The sequence below is a fragment of the Grampus griseus genome (genome assembly GCF_964374135.1).
Source record: "Grampus griseus genome assembly, chromosome: 2".
NCBI lineage: Eukaryota > Metazoa > Chordata > Mammalia > Artiodactyla > Delphinidae > Grampus > Grampus griseus.
Genome location: NC_139018.1, coordinates 8,645,842 through 8,670,406, shown reverse-complemented (window position 1 = coordinate 8,670,406; position 24,565 = coordinate 8,645,842). Strand labels below are relative to the sequence as shown.

General features: G+C 50.9%; 2 long non-coding RNA genes across 2 annotated transcripts in view; one reads left to right on the top strand and one right to left on the bottom strand.

The window, feature by feature from the left end:
* LOC309818782 overlaps window positions 1–16,952 on the bottom strand; it is a 28,241-nt gene extending 11,289 nt beyond the window's left edge. Inside the window, exons 1-3 of the long non-coding RNA XR_014296378.1 lie at window positions 16,789–16,952; window positions 5,665–5,805; window positions 4,755–4,780 (exon numbers count right to left, since the gene is read on the bottom strand). This is a non-coding gene — a long non-coding RNA (uncharacterized lncRNA). The remainder of the gene's footprint in view (window positions 1–4,754; window positions 4,781–5,664; window positions 5,806–16,788) is intronic.
* Window positions 16,953–17,007: 55 nt separating this feature from the next.
* Window positions 17,008–22,465, top strand: LOC309818783. The gene is made up of 2 exons (XR_014296379.1): window positions 17,008–17,138; window positions 22,359–22,465. It is a non-coding gene; the product is annotated as an uncharacterized lncRNA (long non-coding RNA).
* The last annotated feature ends 2,100 nt before the right edge of the window (window positions 22,466–24,565 follow it).

The following is a 24,565-nucleotide window of genomic DNA, read 5'->3' as shown; positions in this document are numbered from 1 at the left end:
TTGATAAAGGAGGCAGGAATGTACAGTGGAGAAAGGACAGCCTCTTCAATAAGTGGTGCTGAGAGAGCTAGACAGCTACATGTAAAAGTATGAGATTAGATCACTCCCTAACACCATACACAAAAATAAGCTCAAAATGGATTAAAGACCTAAATGTAAGGCCAGAAACTATCAAACTCTTAGAGGAAAACATAGGCACAACACTCTATGATATAAATCACAGCAAGGTCCTTTTTGACCCACCTCCTAGAGAAATGGAAATAAAAACAAAAATAAACAAATGGGACCTAATGAAACTTAAAAGCTTTTGCGCAGCAAAGGAAACCATAAAGAAGACCAAAAGAGAGCCCTTGGAATGGGAGAAAATATTTGCAAATGAAGCAACTGACAAAGGATTAATCTCCAAAATTTATAAGCAGCTCATGCAGCTTAATAACAAAAAAACAAACAACCCAATCCAAAAATGGGCAGAAGACCTAAATAGACATTTCTCCAAAGAAGATATACAGATTGCCAACAAACACATGAAAGAATGCTCAACATCACTAATCATTAGAGAAATGCAAATCAAAACTACAATGAGATATCACCTCACACCAGTCAGAATGGCCATCATCAAAAAATCTAGCAACAATAAATGCTGGAGAGGGTGTGGAGAAAAGGGAACCCTCTTACACTGTTGGTGGGAATGTAAATTGATACAGCCACTGTGGAGAACAGTATGGAGGTTCCTTAAAAAACTACAAATAGAACTACCATATGACCCAGCAATCCCACTACTAGGCATATACCCTGAGGAAACCATAATTCAAAAAGAGTCATGTACCAAAATATTCATTGCAGCTCTATTTACAATAGCCCAGAGATGGAAACAACCTAAGTGTCCATCATCGGATGAATGGATAAAGAAGATGTGGCACATATATACAATGGAATATTCCTCAGCCATAAAAAGAAACGAAATTGAGCTATTTGTAATGAGGTGGATAGACCTAGAGTCTGTCATACAGAGTGAAGTAAGTCAGAAAGAGAGAAACAAATACCGTATGCTAACACATATATATGGAATTTAAGAAAAATAAATGTCATGAAAAACCTAGGGGTGAAACAGGAATAAAGACACAGACTTACTAGAGAATGGACTTGAGGCTATGGGGAGGGGGAAGGGTAAACTGTGACAAAGCGAGAGAGAGGCATGGACATATATACACTACCAAACGTAAGGTAGATAGCTAGTGGGAAGCAGCCGCATAGCACAGGGAGATCAGCTCGGTGCTGTGTGCCCACCTAGAGGGGTGGGATAGGGAGGGTGGGAGGGAGAGAGACGCAAACGGGAAGAGATATGGGAACATATGTATATATATAACTGATTCATTTTGTTGTGAAGCTGAAACTAACATACCATTGTAAAGCAATTATACTCCAATAAAGATGTTAAAATGGAAAAAAAAAAAAAAAAGAGCGTGGGGGAACCAGTGCTTCACTGGGAAACCCTCCCCGAGTTGGGGAAATGCCTCTCTCTCTTGTCCCAGGGCAGGCATTTCTGAGACACAGTGCAACCCACCTTAGAAGGTCCTCGAGGTGACAGGGCCCAGCACCCGCAGCAGTGGCCAATTCAGGAAAGCATCCTTGCATCGCCTGCCCGCCTTCCTAGCATCCCATCCACCAGCTCCTCCTCTGGTCCACGTGGTCACCTCCCAGACAGCGTCCTGCCCAGAAGCCTGTGTCTCAGTCTCCATGGATGCGTAGCCCACTAAGTCCTTACACAAGCCTGTCAGCTCGGTGTTGTCTTCCTTCTGCATCTGACAGATGAGGAAGCCCAGCCAAGGCAAGATAAGGGCCTCAGCTGAGATTCACAGCAGATCCAGAGTGTGGAGCAGGCAGCCCCTCTCCCAGGCTGCACGCCCACCACTCGGGGTCCACAACCAGCCTTCACGGCGCTGCAGGGGACCGGGTGCCCGCACGCGGAGCTCAGAAGGGTTTGCTGAGACAGACCCCGGGCCAGAGAGCCGGGGGTCAGGTGAACCGCACCCTGGGTTCACACCCTCTGGGCTGATGGGGTGGATGCCCAGTGTCTCTGAAGCTCTGCAGCACAGACATCTGATCTCCGCACCCCTGTGCCTGAGGGTGGAGTCGAGAAATCCACACGTACCTGAGGGGCTGTTGCTTAACCACGCGGAGTCTCCAGCTGCAATTTAAGATTTTAATTTCTGAGCCAGAATGGACCACCTTGTGTGTGTGTGTGTGTGTGTGTGTGTGTGTGTGTGTGTGGTGTCAGTGTATGTGTGTTGGTGGGATGTGTGTGTACTTGGGTTTGTGTGGCTTGGGTGTTCACGCACGCGTGCGTGTTAGAGACTACTCTTTTTGAGGTACAGTTGATTTACAATATTATGTAAGTTTCAGGGGTACAACATAGATTCACAGTCTTTAAAGGTTATACTCCATTTAGAGTTATTATAACATGTTGGCTATATTCCCTGTGCGGTACAATATATCCTTATCGCTTATCTGTTTTATACATAGCGGTTTATACCTCTTAATCCCCTACACCATCTTGCCCCTCCCCCTGGAGGCTACTGTAGATCGTGCAGTCCGGCGAGCCTCCTGGAGAGTTGACCCTTGAGCCTGAATGAGCAGAAGACCTGACCACGGAACAGGGGACAATTTGAACGGGCCGCCCCCAAGGCCACAGCTCTGGCACGTGGTGACAGCGTCAACCCCACCTGTTACTTGGGGTCACTCCTGGTGAAAACACACGAGGGGTGTAGACAGAGGTGGGCAGAGGACAAACAGAGGAATGAACCGCCGAGTCCTCTGAGCCCCACGGAATGAAAAGTCCTGGCCGAGCTTCCAAAGGAGCCGAGAGGAACCCTGTGCTCCACATGGAGCCTTTCTGCCAAGCTCGTCATTGTTCCGGACCCCCTCGTATGGAGGCCCTGCCAGTGCATCATGGCTCCCAGCCTTCCTCTCTTTTCTTTCTTTTTTTTAAAAATAAATTTATTTATTTATTTTTCATTTTAGGCTGTGTTGGGTCTTCGTTGCTGCACACGGGCTTTCTCTAGTTGTGGTGAGCGGGGGCTAGTCTTTGTTGTGGTGCGCAGGCTTCTCATCGTGGTGGCTTCTCTTTGTCGGAGCACAGGCTTTAGGTGTGCAGGCTTCAGTAGTTGTGGCTCGTGGGCTCTAGAGCGCAGGCTCAGTAGTTGCGGTGCACGGGTTTAGATGCTCTGCGACATGTGGGATCTTCCCGGACCAGGGCTCAAAACCATGTCCCCTGCATTGGCAGGCGGATTCTTACCCACTGTGCCACCAGGGAAGTCCCTTTCTTTTTTTTTTTTTAATTGTCTCCCAGTACTTATTTTAATTCCTTACTCTCAATGATCATGGTAGGTTTTTTGTTAGTTCCCCAATCAGTTATCTACCAGGGGGCTACTACAGAGAAAAGTGATCTTATAATAGCAGACCTTAGTCCTGAGAACCCTCTATTATTAGGAAGAGAAGATTAGTAAGTTTTAGAATTGCCTTTTGAAAATGATACTGTGATTGCAATGTTGCTTTTAAAAACAGATCAGATCTCCACACACAAAATAGAATGCTTGGTGGTGCAAGATTGGTGCAGATGTCAAGAACATGGCTGATTCTGGAATCAGACATTAAAATACAATATAAACAAGAACCAGGTGAAACACCACCAAGGTATTAATTCTTTCCTTCCGTGATTGTTCTTCGAATCACTGCGAGGTCAGGCAGGCATCCTCTCCTGAGGGAGTGCCCCAAAGGCAGCCTGCTGTAGGGGTTATACTGACTTGAAGGTGACAACTTGGTTTTACGTCCATCCTGGGCATTAGCCAATTTTGCTGGGCAAGACACATTTCTGGGCTTTAGCGTTCCCATTTTTACCTTGAAGTTGTTGACTCTATCAGTGATCCTCAAGTTGAAGCCAAGCAGCATTAGCATTACCTGAGAATCTGTTAGAAGCCCCGCTTCCCAGGCCCCAGCTCGCACCTACTAAATTAGAAATTCTGGGGCTGGGCTTCAGCAATATGTGTTTTTTTTCCCTCCAGTTTTATTGAGATGTAAGTGGCAAACAGCCCTGTATAAGTTTAAGGTGTACAGCATAGTCATATTTTTGAATTTTTTTTAAACTTCTTATTTTATATTGGCGTACAGCCGATTAACAATGCTGTGATCATTTCAGGAGCACAGCAAAGCGACTCAGCCCTACACATACATGTATCCATTCTCCCCCAGACTCCCCTCCCATCCAGGCTGCCACATAACACTGAGCAGAGTTCCCTGTGCTATACAGTAGGTCCTTGTTGGTTATCCATCTTAAATATAGCTGTGTGTACATGTCGATCCCAAACTCCCTGACTATCCCTTCTCCTCACCCTTCCCCTTTAACTGTAAGTTCATTCTCTAAATCTGTGAGTCTGTTTTGTAAATAAGTTCATTTGTATCATTTCTTTTTAGATTCCGCATATAAGCGACATCATACAGTATTTCTCTTTCTCTATCTGACTTACTTCACTCTACAGCATAGTGATTTGACTTACCTCCACCATGAAATGACGACGCCGATAGATTTAGCGTTCCTCCCCTTTCTCAGAGAGCCCTGATTGCCTAGGGACCTTCCTTTGTGATCTGCCCTTCCCCACCTGCAGCTCATATTTCCTTCTCACGATGGAGCACGGGAGGTCAGATTTTATCTTACACAGCAAACCTCCCCTCCCCAAATGTTTGTTTAAGTCTCTTACCTGCTGGCCTGTGAGTTCCACGTCACCTATCAGAGTGTAAAACAAAGCAAGGTTGTTGATACAGCCCGATACTGGTGGACGGGTTAAAAATCCATTCATGAAAGCATTTGTTTATTCATCCACCATTTCTCCAGTGTCCACCACACTGGTGAGGCTGACGTGTAAGAGATGAGGCCACTGCCCCCAGGACTCCATGGGAAAAAGACATGCATGCAAATAACCCTGGAGCACCTGCTGGGTTCCAGGTGCCCAGGGAAGGGAAATAATCCCTCTTAACGGACAGGTCACGGCAGGGAGGCCTGGGTGCTGTGGTGCTCATGGCACGGCTACAAGCCCCTGCAGCCGGGGCTTCCAGGGCAGGGGCTCAGGGGCACGTATGGTTAAGCTGAGGACGCTGCAACATGAAGGGAATGGGAAGTGATGGGGAGAGTTCCAGGGCTGGCTGAGTACATGTTCAGCCAGGATGTCCTGGTTATTAAAATAGTCACCTTCTTCCATATGCATCAATAAATAGATATTTTCCCACATGCCCACCGCTAACACTCTGGTCAACCCATAAGGATTGAATTGTGTCCCCTAGAAAAATCTTTGAAGCCCTAATCCCAATCCCTACGAATGTGACTTTATTTGGAAATAGGTTCTTTACAGATGATCAAGTTAAGAGGAGGTCATTAGGGTGGGTCCCTAAGCCAATATGACCGTGTCCTTATACAGAGGAGAAATTTGGACACAGACACGCACGTCAGGAGAGCGCCATGTGAAGAGTGGAGTTAAGCTGTCACAGCCAAGAAGCTGGGAGTGAGGCCTGCCGACACCCTTAGAGGGAGCACAGTCCTGCCGACACCTTGACCTCAGACCTCCAGCCCCCAAAAATGCAAGACAATAAATATCTGCTGTTTAAGTCACTCACTTTGCTGCCCTTTGGTACAGCGGCCCCAGGAGCTAATGCCTTCTCGCGATCCAGACGTTAAAGGGTAACTCCTCGTAGAGCAGGAGGCCTCTGGGACCCTGTTGTTGCATATTGCCATCGTTCAATATTTTTAATATCACCCTTGGAGAAAAGCAAATGTAAAAATATTGAGTGCATGCTCTTTCTGGGACTGAAAGGAAGCTTGAGTGGAGAGTAGAGGGCGTAGGGGGAGGTTGACAAGTCTAGGAACAGTGAGAAACGGTGAGGGTTTTAAGTGACAGATGCTGAGGTATGTTCTTGGAGGGGCCCTTGGGCTACTGGGTGGAGACTGGGTGGGGGAGGGGCAAATGTGTCCCTGAAGACGGTACCCAGGCTGGAGAGGATGGTGGTAACGAGAACAGGAGGAACCCTCATCCAGTGATTCTGGTTTTCCCTGTGAAGTAGCAGGAGGGTCATTTGCTTGGAGGAAGAGGAAATTTTGGGATTTGAAGGAAAAGAGAAGGACCAGTAGACGAGAAACGATGGGCGATTCTAGGCGCTGTTTGGGGTCCGGCTGGGGTTGGCAATTCTCAGTCGACAGTGGCATCAGGGCTGTATGAGCTTAGTAGAGAGGGGATGGGGGGCAGTGAGGGACAGGGGTACAGGGAGGGACAACGGGCAATGTCACAGTGGGGGAAAGTCATGCACGTCCTGTGGGAAGAAGGGAGGTCATAGAAAGTAAAATGCCAATTTTTGTTAAAAGTGGCACATTCACCATTAATGGGTCTCCTCCGTCTCCCCAAAACCCCTTTAAAATATTAAGAGAGGTATCACCAAAAAATGATAATACTCTATAAGAACATAAACGCAGGAGAAGCTGCACTCGCAGCTGAGAGAGTCACGACGTTGTTAGTGGAGTGAAAGCAGAAGAGGGATCTGGAAGAATGGAGATGGTTTCCATCTAAGGGCACGAAGAAGGAGAGTCCATATAAACACACCACTTGACCACAGAACCCACAGGGGATCGGCGTCTGAGGCACCAGGTACCACGAAAGGAGGGTGTTGGATTCCGGACCAAAAGGGGAGTGGAGATTGGATGAAAGTTTCTCTACAAAATGTTTGGGCTGCCGGTCCCCTGTCTGACACCTGCATCAGCTTCTTCCTTCCCATGCCACCTCCAGCCCCAGGACATGAGGTTTATCCTCTGGAAAAGTCAGATGGAAAGGCGTAAAGGTGAGGTGTGAAGCTGAACAGCCTAGGGAGCTGTAACCATCAGCACGTTGAGCTCTGGCACCCACAGACCTGTCCCTGGGAAGCCAGGGGATCGGTAGGCTCTTCTCTGGGAAGCTGAGTGGCTGCAGAGGAAACACTGCAGCACTGACATTTGGAGGTTCCCCGACAGCATTCCCTGCTTGCATGGTTGTTCCTCCATGAGGTGCGCTTGGCACTGAGGCCAGCCCAGGTATGCAGAACCTTGGACAGCTCACTCTTCAAAAGAAACAGACAGCTAAGGGAACTGGCCCTTTGAGGAAACCCTCTAAGCTAAAAGCAAAGAAGAAAAGAGACCAAGGATAAGCAGTGCAGAAAATAGAAGAAATTTTTAAAAGTATAATTTATATGTTCATAAGGATGAAATAGTGCACCCATTAAAGAAGAACAGAATGCTATAAAAAAAAAAGAGGAACAAGAATAAGCAGAGAGGGGCTTCCCTGGTGGTGCAGCGGTTGAGAGTCTGCCTGCCGATGCAGGGGACACGGGTTCGTGCCCCGGTCTGGGAGGATCCCACATGCCGCGGAGCGGCTAGGCCCGTGAGCCATGGCCGCTGAGCCTGCACGTCCGGACCCTGTGCTCCGCAACAGGAGAGGCCACAACAGTGAGAGGCCCGCGTACCGCAAAAAAAAAAAAAAAAAAAAAAGAAGAAGCAGAGATCTTATACATCTACCCAGAAACAACATTTCATATCAGAGACAAAGTAACATGAAAACTGATGCTCGATGTAACCAAATATTTTATATTACCATATTGGGAGTGATGGGGGGAGCAGAGCAAGAGGAATATATATAGTCATGCACACAGATGGGGGGATGTGCAGTAGAATGTCAGGCTGAGTGCACAGAGCAGCACAAGCAAAGGCCCAGAGGCATGGCGATATGAGACACGGGTTGGCCTAAGCATGGAAGGTCCATAGGGCACTGCTGTGAGCATGTTTATTCCCGTTGGTCTCCCTCCGTCTCGGAATACCTTTGCTGAGTTTGGGGGATCCCCCACCCAATGAGTTTTGGAGGATAGCAAATGCTTTCCCAGCCTCTCTTGCAACTGGGGTGCAGGCATGTGGCCACGAGTCCCAATCAGACGTTCCCAAATGGCCTTTGAATCAGAAGCTAGTGAGGACCTGGAAACGCATCCCAGGAGGGTGGCGGCAGCTGCCCCACAGCTCCCTGATGCACCAGCGTCCAGTGCCAGGGCCTGGGCGCATCAGCAGTGGCAGCAACAGTGTCTACACAGGCGAAGCTGCTCCAAGGTGGCTTTGGGACACCATTCCTGGCTGGACAGCCTCCAAGCCCAGCCTCTAGTGTCCCCACTCCCACGCCCACCGCCAGGCTTGGGCCACCTACTCATGGCCTTGGGTGCACAGACCTGCGCCAAAGACCAGCCTTCTATTGTAGGTCTTCAAGTGCTCTGTGCGCAGAGGGGAGGGGGGAGAAGGCATCTGCTTAATCAATCAGCAACTGTTTATCACACATTTCCCTTGGGCCAGGCGCTGTGTCCATCTCAATAATTTGACAAAATTCACTTCGGCTTCCATTAGGTTGCTAAAACAAACAAACAAACAACTCAAATAAACCCTGAAATTAAAAACGTAGCCCTCAGGAAAGGAAAAGGTCACCTCCTCACTCTGAATCACTCAGGTCTGGGAAGAGAACAGAGCTCGGTTCCCAGAAGGGCAGTCGGTCACCGCCCACACCGTCTCTGCAGCTTGGGGGGCCCTGGCCTATTTCTGGCATCACCTCCACGCCCTCAGTGTTTGAGACAGAGAGGTGTTTGGAAGGTGGTGCCTATTTATGGGGCAGAAACAACAGGACGGACTTGCTCATGTTCCCCTGACATCGTCAGGGCTGGTTCCTCCCCGGGCCCCAGGCCACCCCTCCCCTACGTCTCCTACGCAACTGCTTTTGTGACCCACCCTAGAAACACAGGGACCCTCAAGGATGGGCTGGCTGACTAAAACATCCTCTCTGGACCCGTTTCCCTGCGGGGCACTGAGGGACCCCCCAGCTCTGAGGTGCCCATTCCGCCCTGCCTTCTCCTGTGGACCCTCCGGGATCCAGACTCCCTCTCTGCCCACCTGAGGACACATCCTCTTGCCCATCTCCTGCCTTTCTCTGAGGGCGCTGTGGTGTCCTGCGGTATCTTCAGGTCATGCTCTCCTTGGGCAGGTCACTTCCCCTTCTGTTGATTATTCTAGTGTCACTCACCCCACAGGGCTGGGAGGAAGAGGCAACATGAGGACATGGGCGGGGGAGTCCTCTCCCACCTCTGAAGTGCACGGTGGGGATGGGTGGCTGTTAATCTTGACCGTGGGAACGCAGGGGCTAGCCTTACCAGCTCTGGGAGCCCTGGGCTGGCACAAGGGACAGAGCTGGCCTCAGTGAGTGTTTGATAGACAGACGGATGAATAGATGGACAGATGAGTGAGAATTCTGGGGACGCACAAGGCACAGTGGAAAAGGTACAGATTGAGAGTCAGACACAGACTGGGTTTATTGCCATCAGCAGCCGCCCTTCATCTGTTCAAGGAGTGTTTTCTGAACACCTAGGACCTGCCTGCCTGTGGATTGGCGGGCAGTGTAGACACGGCTCTGCCCTTATGGAGCTGTGAGTTCACGGCAGACAAAGGAGACACACGAGCACACACATACAACTTTGCACCTTGTGGGTGTTCCGTAGAAGGGCCCCAGGTGGGAAGGAGGGCACCTTCTTAGCCAGGCTGGCAGAGAAGACCCGCCCCCCCCCCCCAAGAAGGAACCACTAAGGCTGTGACTTGGGGAGGAGAGCAGTTGGCCCTGGGAGAAGAGGGAGGAACATTCCTGGGGGAGGAGTGGGCGATGCTAATGTCCTGTGGCAGGGTATGCACTGAGTGAGCAAGAGGTCTGGACCTGCATTTTACTTTAGATGCACCGGAGACTGATTTTACCTTCTTTAAAATCCCTCTGGATAGAAAACAGATCAGCACTTGCCAGAGAGCTGGGCACTGGGGAGGGTTGACAGCAAAGGAGCCTGCAGGCAATGTGCAGGGTGATTGAATTGTTCTGCGGGGCACGAGGGTGTGGATACACGATTGTGCCTTTGTCAAATCTCACAGAACCAACCGGACACCACAAAGAGGGAACGTGACTCTGTGCAATTTTTTTTAAGTTTTCTATTAAAAAATAAAAGAGATCCCTCTGGCAACTGTGAAAGGGAAGGGTGGGAGGGGCAGGAGAGGAAGTGGGAAACTGGCCAGGGCTAACGGCAGTGGCCTGAGTGAGAGTGGCTGGGTCTGGGCTAGTGGTGGCTCAGGTTGTTGACCTCTGGGAGCCTGTCTCCTCACTGGGGACATGGTTCCCACCTAGAAGCTGACTGTGTGGGTTGGAGATGTCACCTGAAACCTGCCTGGAGGGGCCTGTCTAGAGCAAGGTGCTGGGCACGTGGGAGCCTGGCTGATTGTGTTTTCCAGAGGGTGGATGGGACTCACCAGCCAGGGCAGGGGGTGGAGGCTGGGAGCTGCCTGGGGCTGCGTTAGGAAAACAGACTTGAAGGTGAGCCAAAGGGAAATTACTCAAGAGTGAAGGGCACCCGGCTGGAGGCCCCCAGGCAGAGGAATGTGGCCCACAATGCTGTGTACTAAGTTTCTCTCTCCCAGGGAGAGTTGGGGCGAATTCAGAATCTGAATGCAGTGCCAGCCTGGGCAGAGAGGGAAGGGGAGCAGAGTGCTCCAGAGAACGGCTGGCTCTCGGGGGCCACGTCCACTGGGAAACAGAGGCTCCCGTCTGCAGGCTACAGTGCAGAGGAGGCCTGGATTCCTGCTCCAGCTCGGCCACCCTCTAGCTGGGGGACCTTGGGCAGGTTACTCAACATTTCTTCTTAGTTGTAAGACTGATGCGTAGCACGTGGGAATGCACCTCTCTGAACTGAAAATACACGAAACAAATGGATGAAGTGAAATGGAAGCTGATGGTGATGGTGATCAACGGTTAGTGCACTGAGTCAGTAGAAACTCGAATTGTTACTGAACGCAAGTTCATGTGCCCGATGTACAGGGAGGCCAAACAAATCGAAATGTCAGAGTCTGGAGCAGAGGAAGGTTTATCGCAGGGTCAAACAAGGAGAACGGGTGGCGCATGCCCCCCAAAACCCCAAACTACCTGAAAAGTTTCAGCAAAGCATTTTTTTTTTTTTTTGAGAGCAGCAATTTACAGCTCTTTATTTTTTTATTTTTTTGCGGTACGCAGGCCTCTCACCGCTGTGGCCTCTCCCTTCGCAGAGCACAGGCTCCGGACGCGCAGGCCCAGCGGCCATGGCTCACGGGCCCAGCCGCTCCGCGGCATGTGAGATCCTCCCGGACTGGGGCACGAACCCGTGTCCCCTGCATCGTCAGGCGGACTCTCAACCACTGTGCCACCAGGGAAGCCCTATTTTTTATTTAATTTAAAAAAAGTTTTATTTTATATTGGAGTACAATTGATTAACAATGTTGTGTTAGTTTCAGGTGTACGGCAAAGTGATTCAGTTATCCATATCTATTCTTCTTTCAAATTCTTTTCCCTTTTAGGTTATTTCATAATATTGAGCAGAGTTCCCTGTGCTATACAGTATCATAGGGGCAGAGCATTTTTAAAGGCCAGGCGAGGGCGGGGCACCCCAGGGTCTGTGATCAGCTTGTCCACAGTTCTCTGATTGGCTGATGGTGAGATAACAGAGCAGTATCACAGGGAATTAACCTTATCAATCCTTAGGCGCCAGAAGGTCTGGGGGCTGCATGCTTGTGATTATCCAATTAATTTCTTCCATTTGGTGGTGGTGTTAGCGTCTGAAAAACTCAGGAAATGTGCATCAGATGCTATTACCCAGGTACTTCAGAGAGGAGCTACAGCAGAGGATATCAGGGAGGGGTCTGTCTGGGAAAGGCCCCATAGGGTTCTGCTCGCTCCAGAATGCCCCCCAGGGCAGTGTCCTTCTCCGCAACCCTCCAGCAGCATCAGCGCTCTAGGTGTTTGAACCTATGAGTGGGGAACAGCAAGGGGTAGGGGCGCTTCCTGATGCGGCTACTGTGAAGACAGTCTGGCTCTTCCTCCAAAAGTGAAGCGCAGAGTTACCACGTGGCCCAGCTGGGTACATCCCCAAAAGACTGAAAACAGGAACCCAGACAAACACTTCCACGTGAGTGCTCCTGGCAACGTTATTCACAGTGGTTGAAAGGGAGAAACAGCCCCGAAGTCCATCCATGGGGGAAGGGACAAGCAGATGTGGTCCAGCCATAGGACGGAGCATTGCTGAGCCACAAACAGGAATGAAGGACCGCTATGTGCCGCCGTGTGGCTGAGTCTCAAAAACATGACACTGCGTGTAAGAAACCAGGCCCCAAAGGCCACATGTCATAGGATTCCGTTTCTATGAAATACCCAGAATAGGGAGATCCGAGGGCGCCACTCACTAGAGTAAATCTCCTCTCGGAGCTTCAGTCTCCTGATGAGGGGGTGGGAAGGGGAAAGGAGGGGCCTCAGCGCCGAGCCTAGTGGGCACCGGACCTGGGGTCCCAGGTTCCACGGGAGGCACGAGGACCCTGCAGGTAGAGCCGGCTCCCTGGGGACCCTGGCTCAGCGGCCAGTCCCTGGAGAAGAGGGGCAAGGGATGCCAGGAATCAGCCTGGGCTCCTTACCCTTAGGATTTCCCAAACTCGGCAGCCCCCAGCCTGCCCCCCGGGCAGGAAGTGAGGAATCACCTCTGGGCGTAAGAGCAGCGGCAGCCCCAGGGCTGAGGACAGAGGTAGGAAGCAGTGTGGCCAGGCCGACCGGCAACCGAGGCCTCCTTCCCACCAACCTGCCGGCCCAGCAGGACGAGGCCCCCATCCACCTCCCAGGGCAGCAGGGAGACAGACAGACAGACGGAGGAAAGATTAGCCTCCCTGTGCCCTTCGCCCCCACTTCCTTCCTCAAGTTCCTCTCTGAGCGCAGCTCTGAAGGTCTTTGCACCAGAAATAGCAAGGATTTCACTCATGCCCTAAATCTGGGGACAGGGTGTGGGAAAGTCCAGTCGGACAGAAATTGTGAGGAAAACAACCCATATCAAGGAGTTAAATCAAAGCAGAAGAGTTTGCTCTCTCCATGTTTCCACTGTTCTGGAAAGAACAAAATGCATATGCGCGTATAAACTGCAGAATAGAAATGGCGCTATCTCAGTGATTTCACACGTGAGTTAAACGCACAGATATTTGCACTTCAAGCTGAGTGATATAAAGGTGAATGGTAAAATACATGTTAATAAATGAAAATTTTAATTCTCCTTTACTCAGAAGAACTGTAATCAGCTAGTAACTTATCACTGGGGAATGGACAGCCCGGGGGTCGGAGCTGGGGACTGAGAGCCAGCTGTGCCCAGGACGAAGCTTCCTGCAGGGCTATGGGGGCCTCTGGGGGTCGGGGCGAGAACAGAGGCAGAACGGAGGGGGCTGCACGTTGGCTGGGACTTGCTCTGCAGGGTCTGTGGACGTTGGCATCAGTGTCAACCAGTCCACACTGTAGGCTTTGTGCATGTTTCGCTCTGAATCAAAATCCGTGCTCACCCAGTTTCTCAGGATTGGTCTGCCTGTGGTATGCCGGGCGGCTGCCGAGTGACAGAGAACAGGGGTTGCTTTCTGGTCAAGACCACAGAGTTCTGGACAAAAGCACAGCCCACTTCTGGAGGTGGATGGAGAAGGGCCTTCCTGGGGAGGGGACTGAGGACCTCAGCCTCACACACAGACATTTGGAGAGGAAGTTCTGGAACACTGGGATGGAGGGACAGACATACATAAACAAACACGTGTGCATACACGTGCACACGTAGCTTGCTTTCCTGCTGTTCTGTTTTATGGACTCTTTTCTCCACCCCAGCGAGGTTGGATCTGGGGGCTTTTGGCCGTAGATGGACCTGTGTCTTCATTCCACCGGCAGGAGTTCACAGGGGCCCTGCTATGTGCTGGATAACAGACAGGATAATAAATAAATAAATAAGACAGGAGTCCCTGCCTCATGGGATTCATGTCCAGGGGGCATGGAGGAAAACTCAGCACTGTGAAGGGAAGCGGCCAGCGCGCTGAGTGCAGGCGAGGGGCAGCCTCCACCAGGCACATCAGGAAAAGGCCCGTGAGCGGCTCCTAAAAGAAGGGCGGGAGTTTCCAAAGGAAGGGCGCTCCAAACAGAGATCGCTGCACGTGCAAAGGCGTGGAGTCAGCTGCCATCCGCCACATTTGGGAGACTTAGATGACTGCGCGTTGCTAAGGCTTAGGTTCGGACTTGAGCTGGAGAGGCCAGGGGTCGGTTCTTCCCAAGCCACAGAGGGGCCCTGGCTTCGTGTGGAGGCCATCAGGGTTACATGCAGGAGGAACTTGGTGCCTCCTCTAGTTGTCCCTGAAGACCCCCGGGCTGGCTGGAGCCGGAGTCCTGGCAGGGCTGAGTCCCCTTGTGACCCCAGCCAAGTGGATAAGTGGAAAGGGATAGAATAAGTCAGGGGCGTCAGATTTCGCAGGAAGGGTTTAGCTAAATTTTCTCATAGCAAAAATGAAATGCAAATATGTGCCGATCCAGATATAAATGAGTGTGGGTTGTTACTGAGTTTGTGAGAAATTCCCTTCGAAATGGTTCCCTGGCCTCAGTGGTGGGCTCCTTCCAGACATGGGTGCATGGATTCATTCACTTCTGCCTCACAATGCACAGACCACCTATGCGGATGTCTGATAAATCAGTGGATGGATGGATGGATGGACGGATGGGTGGATGGGAGAGCGGGTGGGTGGATGGGTGAATGGGTAGATACAAGTGTAGGTGAATGGAAGAGTGGGGGATTATTTTACAAGATTTAAAGATTCTTTTGTTGGAGAGACATGACACAACGGCACTCAGATAGATGAAAGGCAGAACTTTTTGTTAATTACTTCCCCAGAGGAGAGAAGTCTTCCAGGCAGGGCCGCACAGGGGCTGCACCTGGGGACAGAGTAACAGCAAGCAGGTGCTACCGGGAGAGCTTATGTACAGCAAGCAAGATGGGTCAGGCAGCTTTCTCAGGCTCCGGGTGGACTGGCTAATTTGAATCATTTTGTAAGTTCCAAGGTATAGGGGCTGTCCATATTTGTTTGGTACCTGGCCCCCGTGTGATTAGGGCAGGTGCATAGTGGCCCAGAGTGTGAAAGCCCGAGAAGGGAAGTGATGGGAGTGTGAACTTAGCTGTTCAAGAAGAATTGACCAACCGCCAGCCAGGATTTCAAAACTGGGTCAAGATAGCATCTCCCCCCCACCCCCACCCCCACAAAAAAAACTATATTACAGTGGTGGATGGAGAAGTGTGTAGAGGGATGATGCCTTTTGGAGCTCTCTCTGTCAATAGTATTTACAGAAGCATCAGCACTGGATTCAGATCTTTGAAGATTTTTCATCTCGTAGAAGTAGAACCCTAGAATATGGGAGCTGGAAGGGACCTCACAAGGTCTGCCTCTCTCTCTCTCTGATGTCTGAGGGACTCAAGATGCTTTGGATCATAGAAGATCCTTTCAGTAATTTGACGAAGACTATAGATCCTCTATCCTGGAAAAAGCATAGAGCACAGTCCATGTTATAGGGCTGGTGGACACCAGGCAGCCTGTCCACAGAGCACTGCTCCCATCTAGGAAGTCAGAAACCTCAGATCAAGGAGTCCCAGCACCGTAGAACCAGCCACTCTGCAGAGGAGTCACTGAGACACCAGGTCAGGGAAAGGACCACATTCAAGTTTATGCAACCAGTTCACAGGCAAGTCAGGCCTAGATCCCAGGCCTCCCCATTAACCCTTCTGGGACTCAGTTTCCCCGTATCTCTGACAATGGAGTTGGACTCAGTCGCTGGTTTGAAGACTTGGTTCAGAGAAGTTACAGGGGAAGGGGAGACGGCAGGTGGAGTTGTGACCCTCCCGTTTATTCCCCCAGTCCCACCGGACCCACGTCATCAGCTCTCTTTTGAAGGAAAGGCTTTAAGACTTTTAGCAAAAATGTTCGAAGGCCCCCATACTTTGCAGCTTCTAAGCTTCTGGGAGTGTTAAGTGCTGTGGACTGTCAGTTAGTCTCCAGAGCGAAGCTAAGAAAGCCAACCAGTGTTGAAGTGTGAGGAAACCACAGGCAAACATCCCCAAAGAAATGGCAGAGTCTCAGAGGCACAGATCCGGAAGTGTCACCAGAAAACAGGACAGGGAAAGGTGTTCTATCTCTGAAGACGTTTCCGAGTTTCTGCTGCCATCATCCCTTTGGAAGTATACATGGCATAAAAAAAATCAGAACTCCCCTGCCTCCCTGGCCACCCTTGTTTCTACCTTCTGTGTAAATGCCCACTGTTTTACACCTGAACTCGGACACAAAACAACCACACAGGGAAAAGAAATAATGATAAGCAATACATGTGCTATTAGACAAATGGATTCACTTGTGGAGTGTGTCAGCTACCTACCTCAATACCAGAAAGAAGAAAACCAGTATTTTAAGGGTCACCTGCTATGCATCCAATATTCACACCAAATTTTCATTTAGTTGAGAAAAGGGATGGGAAAGTGATTAAGAACAGAGTTTGGAGCCAGACTGCCTGGGTTCCTGGGAGGATTAGCTGAGTTAATGCATTTACGGGCTTTAAAAAAGCGCCTGCCACAGTAAAAGTTATATACACGTCAGAACTGTTGCTAATCCTCACCACTCCCCTCTCTGAGATTTTTCACTGTCAGCTACATTTCAGAGTTCAGAGATGTTAAGTCACCTGCCCGAGGTTTTTTGCCAGGAAAGCGGCAGCACGGAGACTGAAATCCAGGCTGACTTGGAGCCCAGAACGCGTTTGCCAATCCGAGCCTCTAAAGGGCAGGCTGTCTACACAAGAGAACATTCCATGGACTAACCTGGAAATCATCCATGCGGCTGGCCCAGCCCCCCAGGCACAGAGGGCAGCAGGAGCCCTGGGCAGATGCAGTTACCCTCTGTAGGGGGGATCTGTAGGTCTGGGATCTGGAAGCTGCAGCTAGCCTGGCTGGGGCCGGCGCTGGGCAGGAGCCGGAGCTCTGGTCTAGGCTGGAGGTGGAGGGAGGAAGTGCCCAGCATGGTGATGACATCACAGCCCAGCCCTTGAAAGATGATCTGTTCCCACTGCCACTCCAGCTCAGCTCCGGAGGCTCCTCGGAGGACTGGGGCCCTCGGGCAGCCCCGCTGGACCAGGGAGCTACGAAGTGCCCGCGTTTGTTCTCCGGACAAGGTGGGTGCCGGGCAGGGGCTGGTCCAGCCGCCTCACCTTCTCGGGGAAGGACAGGCAGACCGAACACAGAGGGAGGGCGGGCAGATGGGTGACATGGGGGCTGATTCCCAGGCTGGGTGAGAAGTTTTCCTCAGGTCCTAGGGAGTTTGGGAAAGTTCCCTTCCTTCCCTACAGGTAACAAGAAGGACTCCCAGCAAGAGAAATGTTCTTGTTTGTTCTAGGTTTGTCTTCTCCCTGAATGGAGGAGACAGACAGGCAGGTGTGTATTTATGTGAGTCATTTAGTGACCTGACTTTTGGGTGGATTCCTGCACTAAAGCAGAGAGGGTGGTAAAGCAGGGAAGGTGTGGGGTTTAGACTCAAGAATCTGGCTTTTCACTCACAGCCCTACCGCTCATTGGCCCTATGTGACCCTGGGCAAGTTACTTAACCTCTCTGAGCCTCAGTTTCTCATCTGCAAAGTACCCTGCTCGCCTGCTCCCCGGGGCGGCTGGAGTTAATCAGACCACAGACGGAAGGGGGTTTGTAAAGGACGGCTGATGATGTGCGTTGGGGCGGTGGTGGTGATAACTCAGACAAGCTTCACATCCCTCTTGTCTGGTCCTGGCTGTCCAGGATGGAGGGATAAAACAGTTTGTTTGTTCAGAGCGTGGGCTTTGCATCTAGTCCTGGGTTGGCACCAAGCTCTGCTCTCATCCCCTGGGTAATGTTTTTGAGTCCGTTTTTTTTCCCAGTTTCCTGAGCCAGAAAGCTGACCTGGCAGGATGGGGGGCAAAGACAGAAATGGGCTGATGAAGTGAAGTGTCGCATGTGCAGTAGGTGCTCAATAAATCGTAGCGGTTATCAGAGCTGCCGAGGGCAGGTAGTTTCCCCAGGCTGTGCCGGGGTGGGGGGTGGGAGTTGCTCTCCCAGGCAGGTGAGAATGTGCCTCCTTGAGTCAGGCTGCCTGGGGCTCCCACCAGTCCACAGGAAGTGGGAGCTCTGGCCCAGTAGTGGGCCATGGGGGCCCCAGGGCCAAGCCGCCTCTTATTCCTTCTCTCAGTGGGTGGCTGGGGGCAGGGTGAGTGACCCCACAGGACACTGTCCACTCTCCTTGTCTGGAGGAAAACTGTTCTGTGTACTTCTGGGCCCTGGCAGCAGTCGGGGTGAAGGGGACATTCCACAACAGGAGCCCCACAAACTTGAAGGAAGAGTTCACTGTTTTTCTCCCGTTCGGGACAGGAGTCAAGCGGGGGGTGGGGACGAGCCAGGAGAAGGGGATTTGGAGAACACTGCAGATGCAGGCTCGCACACTGGCCCCGTAGCCAGGAACCCAGGGTCTCATCCCAGCTCTGCCGGGAACTCACAGAACCCCTGCAGTCATGCGCTCCGAGGCCATCACAGAACACATGAGGAAACTGAGTCTCCGAGCCAGGACGTAACTGAGCAAAGCCCTCTGCTCAGGGTCCGGGAAAGGCCTTGACCTGTTTGGGACTCAGGTCTGTCACTTATAGGAAGGTTCCGATGATTGACGAATGGTGAGACTAAAGACATGGGATTAGACCGAACTGGAGACATGCTGGCCAACGGCACCAAGCAGGGGAAAGAGCCGTGCCACGTGGTCTCTGCTAACACAGTGACCGTGCCTGGATAAAAAGTTCAGAGGGGATCTGAGGGTAACATTAATGGCTGCCTTTCTGACCTGTGCAGCCTTGGGGTCAGAGAGGGCACTGGAGATTGCCCTGCAGACCCACCAGGGGATTCTGGTTTTCAAAATCAAAGTAGGGATCATGTCTGTCCATTCACAGCTGGCTCGCCTGCACTGAGAACCGTGCCTACCATGAAGTGGGCACAGGTCAGTATTTGCTGAATGACTGAATGGTAGATGGGTGGGTGGATGGCTGGATGGGTAGATGGATGGATGGATAGCTGGATGGATGGATGGATGGATGGATGGATGGATGGATGGGTGGATGGATGAATAAATGAATACTGGTCACTTGGCAGGCACTAAAAGCACACAGAGCATGTTACTAAGTGAAAGAAGCCAATCTGAAAAGGCTACGTACTGTAGGATTCCTATTATATGACATTCTGGGAAAGGCAGAACTATGGAGACAGTGAAAAACATCAGTGGTTGCCAAAGTTGGGGGGAGGGGGGAATGAACACACAGAGCACAGAAGATTTTTAGGGCAGTGAAACTACTCTGCATGAAGCTGTAATGGCGGATACATGTCATTATACATTTGTCCAAACCCATAGAATGTACAACATCAAGAGTGAACCCTAACGTAAACCATGGACTTTGGCGATATGATATGTCAGTGTAGGTTCATTGATTGTAAGAACACAGCACTCTGGTGCAGGATGTTGATAAGTGGGGAAGATTGTGCACAGGTAGGGTAGGAGGCATATGGGAACTCTCTGTACTTTCTGCACAATTTTTCTGTGAACCTGAAACTGCTTTAAAAATACAGTCTAATTTTTTTTTAAAGCACACAGTGCAGGACTGTGTGTTGAGGATTCAGAAGGCACTTAGGGAATCCCAGAGCCATGAATCAGATGATCAGAACTTCCTAAGACTCGATACTAAGACTGAGTACGTCACCTCCAACACCCACCCGGCCCAGGAATCCCCTGACTTCTTTGTGCACATGCTTCCAGGAACGGGGAGGTCACTATTGTACAAGGCAGCCTGCTCCATCTCGAGAGGGTTGTACTGTTAAAAAGTCCTTCCTTAGGGCTTCCCTGGTGGCACAGTGGTTGAGAGTCCGCCTGCCGATGCAGGGGACACGGGTTCGTGCCCCGGTCCGGGAAGATCCCACAGGCTGCGGAGCAGCTGGGCCCGTGAGCCATGGCCGCTGAGCCTGTGCGTCCGGAGCCTGTGCTCCGCAACGGGAGAGGTCACAGCAGTGAGAGGCCCACGTACCGCAAAAAAAAAAAAAAAGTCCTTCCTTAGACTGAAGCTAAATCCCTCTCCCACTGAGCGTTGGGCCACTTTCTATCTCTTGGAGTGGGACTGTATAATTCTCATCCCATGGGTCCTGCCTGAGCAAAACTTCCACAGCTCTTCAATCAAAATATACTTTCCAGAACAAACCCAAGAAGTAAAGTATTCCTTTGACTCTGGAATCTGCAGGGTTCTACAGGTTAGAAAAATGTGAACCCCCTCCAAAAAAAATCATCGCAGCACAAAGCAGGGTGGAACAATTTGAAGGCCCTGCGTTCAAATTCCGACTGTTTACTGCTGGAGAGGCTCCCGAGCCTCAGTTTTCTCATCTGTACGATGGGGGTAGTCATTCCTATTCCTGAGGAGCATAGAGAGGTTTATCTCGGATGGTGCTAGGGCAGTGCAAACAGGGCCAGGCTTACTGCAGGTGCCCACTTAGCAGGCGGACGGCAGCAAGGACCTGGGACTACCAGAGGTGTTGTCTGCCCCGCAGTGGGGTCACTACAGCTTGGGGGTTCCCAGGGGACCCCAGCGTGCCCGCACTCATATTCCTAGGCAGCACACCTGTGGGTGGCAACAGCTGGAGCCCTGTAACTTTTCCCACTTCAGGTCTCCAGCCCACACTCCCCAGCGCCTCTAGGCCCCTCTGATTTCTCTGGCCAGTGGAGCTCTGGGAAGGCGGGCGCAGAGAACTGGCTTCCAGACCCCGATCCAAACTGGCTAGCTGGCTGAGCCTGCTCAGCGAGGTCGCTTTGCTTCTCTGAGCCTCACGAGGTCAGCAGCGCCTGTGCCAGACACCTCGTGGGGTGTCGGTAAACTGTAGCGTGCCAGGCACTTGGGCAAGCCCAGCGCTTCTGTGGCTGTTACTGCGCTGATGTGTACCTGTGACATCGTGTTCCCTCTTCTTTCTTTTGGGTCCCCAAGTGACCATATTCCAAGGGGGTGTGGCCTGACCGGGAAGACCAACCATGGACACACACTGCCTTTGCAAATGGCTTTCTCGGGGGAGCAAATTTGAAAGGAACTCAGGCCCTGTCCCTGCCCTAGACCCCAAAGCCGCCATCCCCAGATGCCTCCTCTTAATCTCCATGGCCGAAATTCAGGGCCCCCAAACCCTGGTACCCAGGGCTGTATCACCGCCCCCTCCCACGTCATTTCAGGAACCGACAGACACACTCTCCCTGAGAGCTCGGGGCCTCAGACAGCTCCCAGCCTAGCTCCCCTGCAGGTGGATTTGGGCCTCAGGAAGCACCAAGCTGTGTCCTGCCTCTCCCACCCAAACGAAATCCCCTCCAGGGAAAAGACTGAACCCAACCCAGCGCGGCACCTACTGTGAATACCTACACAGCAGGGGTGACACCCCGACGGCAGTAGGGAGGCTCTCTGGTCCTTCCAGAGCCTCTGAGATTGCACCTTCCAGCCAAATGGGAAAGTAATCCCATCAAATAATGCAAGAAAAGGAAAGACAAGTTATAGGGAAAATTAGCTGATCAGTTAAACCAGTTCAATTCTAAACTATGGCTGACAAATTGGTTGTATTGTGATTGTGAAGCTTTGTAACTGTTTAGGCAGGATACCTAAAATAGACACAAAAATGAGGAAATAATCTGGAACAAAAAGTTCTTATTATTCCAGCTAAATCTGCAAAGTGAGAAGAGAAAAAGAAGGGAGGAGGAAAAGTGTGCTAAAGATTTTTTTAAATTGAAGTATAGTTGATGTACACTAAAGATTTTATCTTAGCTGGAAGAACAGCTATTTTTCTATTCCTGATGCTAATAATGGACACAAATTTTAATATGTTTGTTAAAATTTTAAAGATAACCACTAGAAGAATTGAAGAGTATATATATATATATATATAAAATTATAGTATGTTATATTTGTAACATAATTATTATAAATTATGATAAATTAGCTTATATTGTATTCAACAAAGGAAATACATTCTAAGGAATATTTATAGAAATTGATTATGTTCTAGGCCCTAAGAAAACCTTAATATAGTCCCAGATATAAAACTCTTACTGGCTGCATTACTTGACCATACTGTAGAAATTAATATGAAATATAGAAACTAAACATCACAGATCACTTGTAAATTTTAGGAAATGCTCTTCCTCAGAACTCTCCCATCAGAGATCATCAAAACTGAAATTACAGATATCTGAGACAAGATCAGTTACAAGAACACTGTTAATCAAATTTATGGGATACAGACAAAGCCATACTCATAGTTGAACTCATGTTAATAATAATAATTATGATGATGATTATTGTATTATTGTTTATAGAGATTGCAAGTAAATGCATAAAATGTTCAGTTCAAGAAGCTGGATGGACAAAAAAAGTAGAAGAAAGAAGAAAAGAAAGAAAGAAAAAGAAGTAGAAGAAAGAATAATGATGACAAAACAAAATGATTAATTAGAAAGGAAACAAACGTTAATATCAGTATTCCATCTAAGGAAAAACCAAAGGCTGGCTCTTTGAAAATAGCGAAGGGGGAGGAAATATTAGGAAGCGATCTGTGCCATGCGGAGAATTAGGATAAGTTGCTGAGACAGGAAGTGATAAGCAGACACTTTGCGGTCAAGAGTGGCCTGCAGCACAGTTGGGGCCCAGCATCCCAGCCTTTCCAGGCTGTGGGAAGGACGATCTGCCTGGTTGGGGGTTTCTGTTGGACCCGTGAAGGCCTTCTTTCCACACTGGCCTCCTGTTCCCTGGGAGGGTCCCATGTCCCTGAAGGTAGGAGAGCAGAGCTCAAAGCCCTGCCCCCCGCTGGGCCTGGGATCCCATCATCTCTGCTTGAACCTTTTATACCTAAGTCTCAGTCAGAGCCCACGAACCAACAGGCTCACAGATGTGCTAAGTATTTAGCCACCAGCATTTCTTACAAGAGTCAATAATTTTAAAATGGGATATTTCACATAAAAATTCAGCTTCCCAGCTTCTCTAGGAATGCAGACGGCTCTGGCAAGGCTGAAAATTAATGCCCCACCTGGCCACACACGGCTCTTTAGGTCAGACCTTGGCCGTCAGAGTGCCCACCCCTCCCCCAGCGTCAGCATCTGCTCTCACCTCCAGCACCCCACTTTAATGGGCCCCTGTGGGCATTGGAATTTGAGGCCCTGCTTCACACGTTGAGAGGTGCAGACTGGTGAAGGCCACTGAGGCAGAGCTGAGCTGGTTACGACTGGGAGAAAGAACTTTCCGAGCAGATTTACAAGGGCAGCCTCTCCCCCAAACAGCCCCACGTAAGGGAGGGCAAAGACAGCCCCTCCCCACGCCAGCCTCTGGGGGCTGAGCTCTAAAATGGGCCTGCGATGGTGCCGCAGAGTGCCTTAGACACGGAGCATTTCCCAGGTCTAAAGCAGGAACACCCAGCCGTGGAGTTGAGACCTTATTGGAGGGCTTGACTCTTCCAAACAGAGAGGGGAAAAAGCTGGTGTGAAACTGAGGAAAATCTGAACTACCCAGGATCCTAAGCACACGATGCTCTCCAATGCCTCTGAGCCTTCGTTCATGCTGTTCCCGTGCCTCTGATGCTTTTCCACACCTTCCTCAAGCTTCTTCTCCTACTCAGTCTTTGAGATGAAGGGGTCCCTCCTTCCAGGAAGCCTTCTACACCCCTTCCCAGAAGCTAGGTCTCTCCTTGGTGCCCCGCAACTGCCTTTGGCCCCTCAGGGACAGCACTAGCCATGCTGTGTTGGCATCATCTGTGTGTTTGCCTCTCCTGCAGCCTGTGAGCCCCCTCAAAGGCCAGGGCCTCATCTTACCCCTCTGTCCATTCCCAGCCTGGTCCCCAGGGGACCTGCAGCGCCCTCCTGGCCGTTAGGGCCTGTACCCTGGTAGGCTCAGCAGGCCTCCTGGGAGGTCGGACTCTGCAGTGACAATCAGACGCCAGGGCCGGTGAGCAATGGCATTCCCTGAGTGTGGCCTCTGGCCTGGAGGGAGCAGGGATTCCGAGGAGGTCTCTCTGTCACTGCAGACTAACAGTCGGGTGGCAGGTTTCCAGCCTTCCTTTCCATGGGTCTTGCCACGCCCACATGTCCTAAAGGCTCTGGGGCACAGGTGAGGCTTCTGAGCCCACCAGCTCTGAGCCCGGGTGCCTTCCCCAAGGGAATGGGCTCCGACCCCAGGGGGTCCCATGGCAGCCACTGGTAGGCCGGCACCACTCTGTAAAGTCCCTACTTCTGGACCCTGAGTGCCAGCTTCTCCGAAGGTGGCCTCCAGCCAGTTCCAGTCCCTGGGCAGAGGCCGTGGTGGAGGACACCGGCCTCATTGTCCAACAGCCCAGCATTCTGATCGAGGCTTGGCCAACGGCTTGCTGAGTAACACAGGGCAGGTCGCCGACCGGCCTGAGCCCCTCCCTTCCCACCTGCATCAGGGAATCAAGACCACTGTGCACAGCCTTTGCGCAGCCGACACGGCAGGACCGTGTGTGAAAGTGGCCACGCCGCGCAGGGCCCGCTCATTCCCTCCTCTCTGAACCACTCGGGAG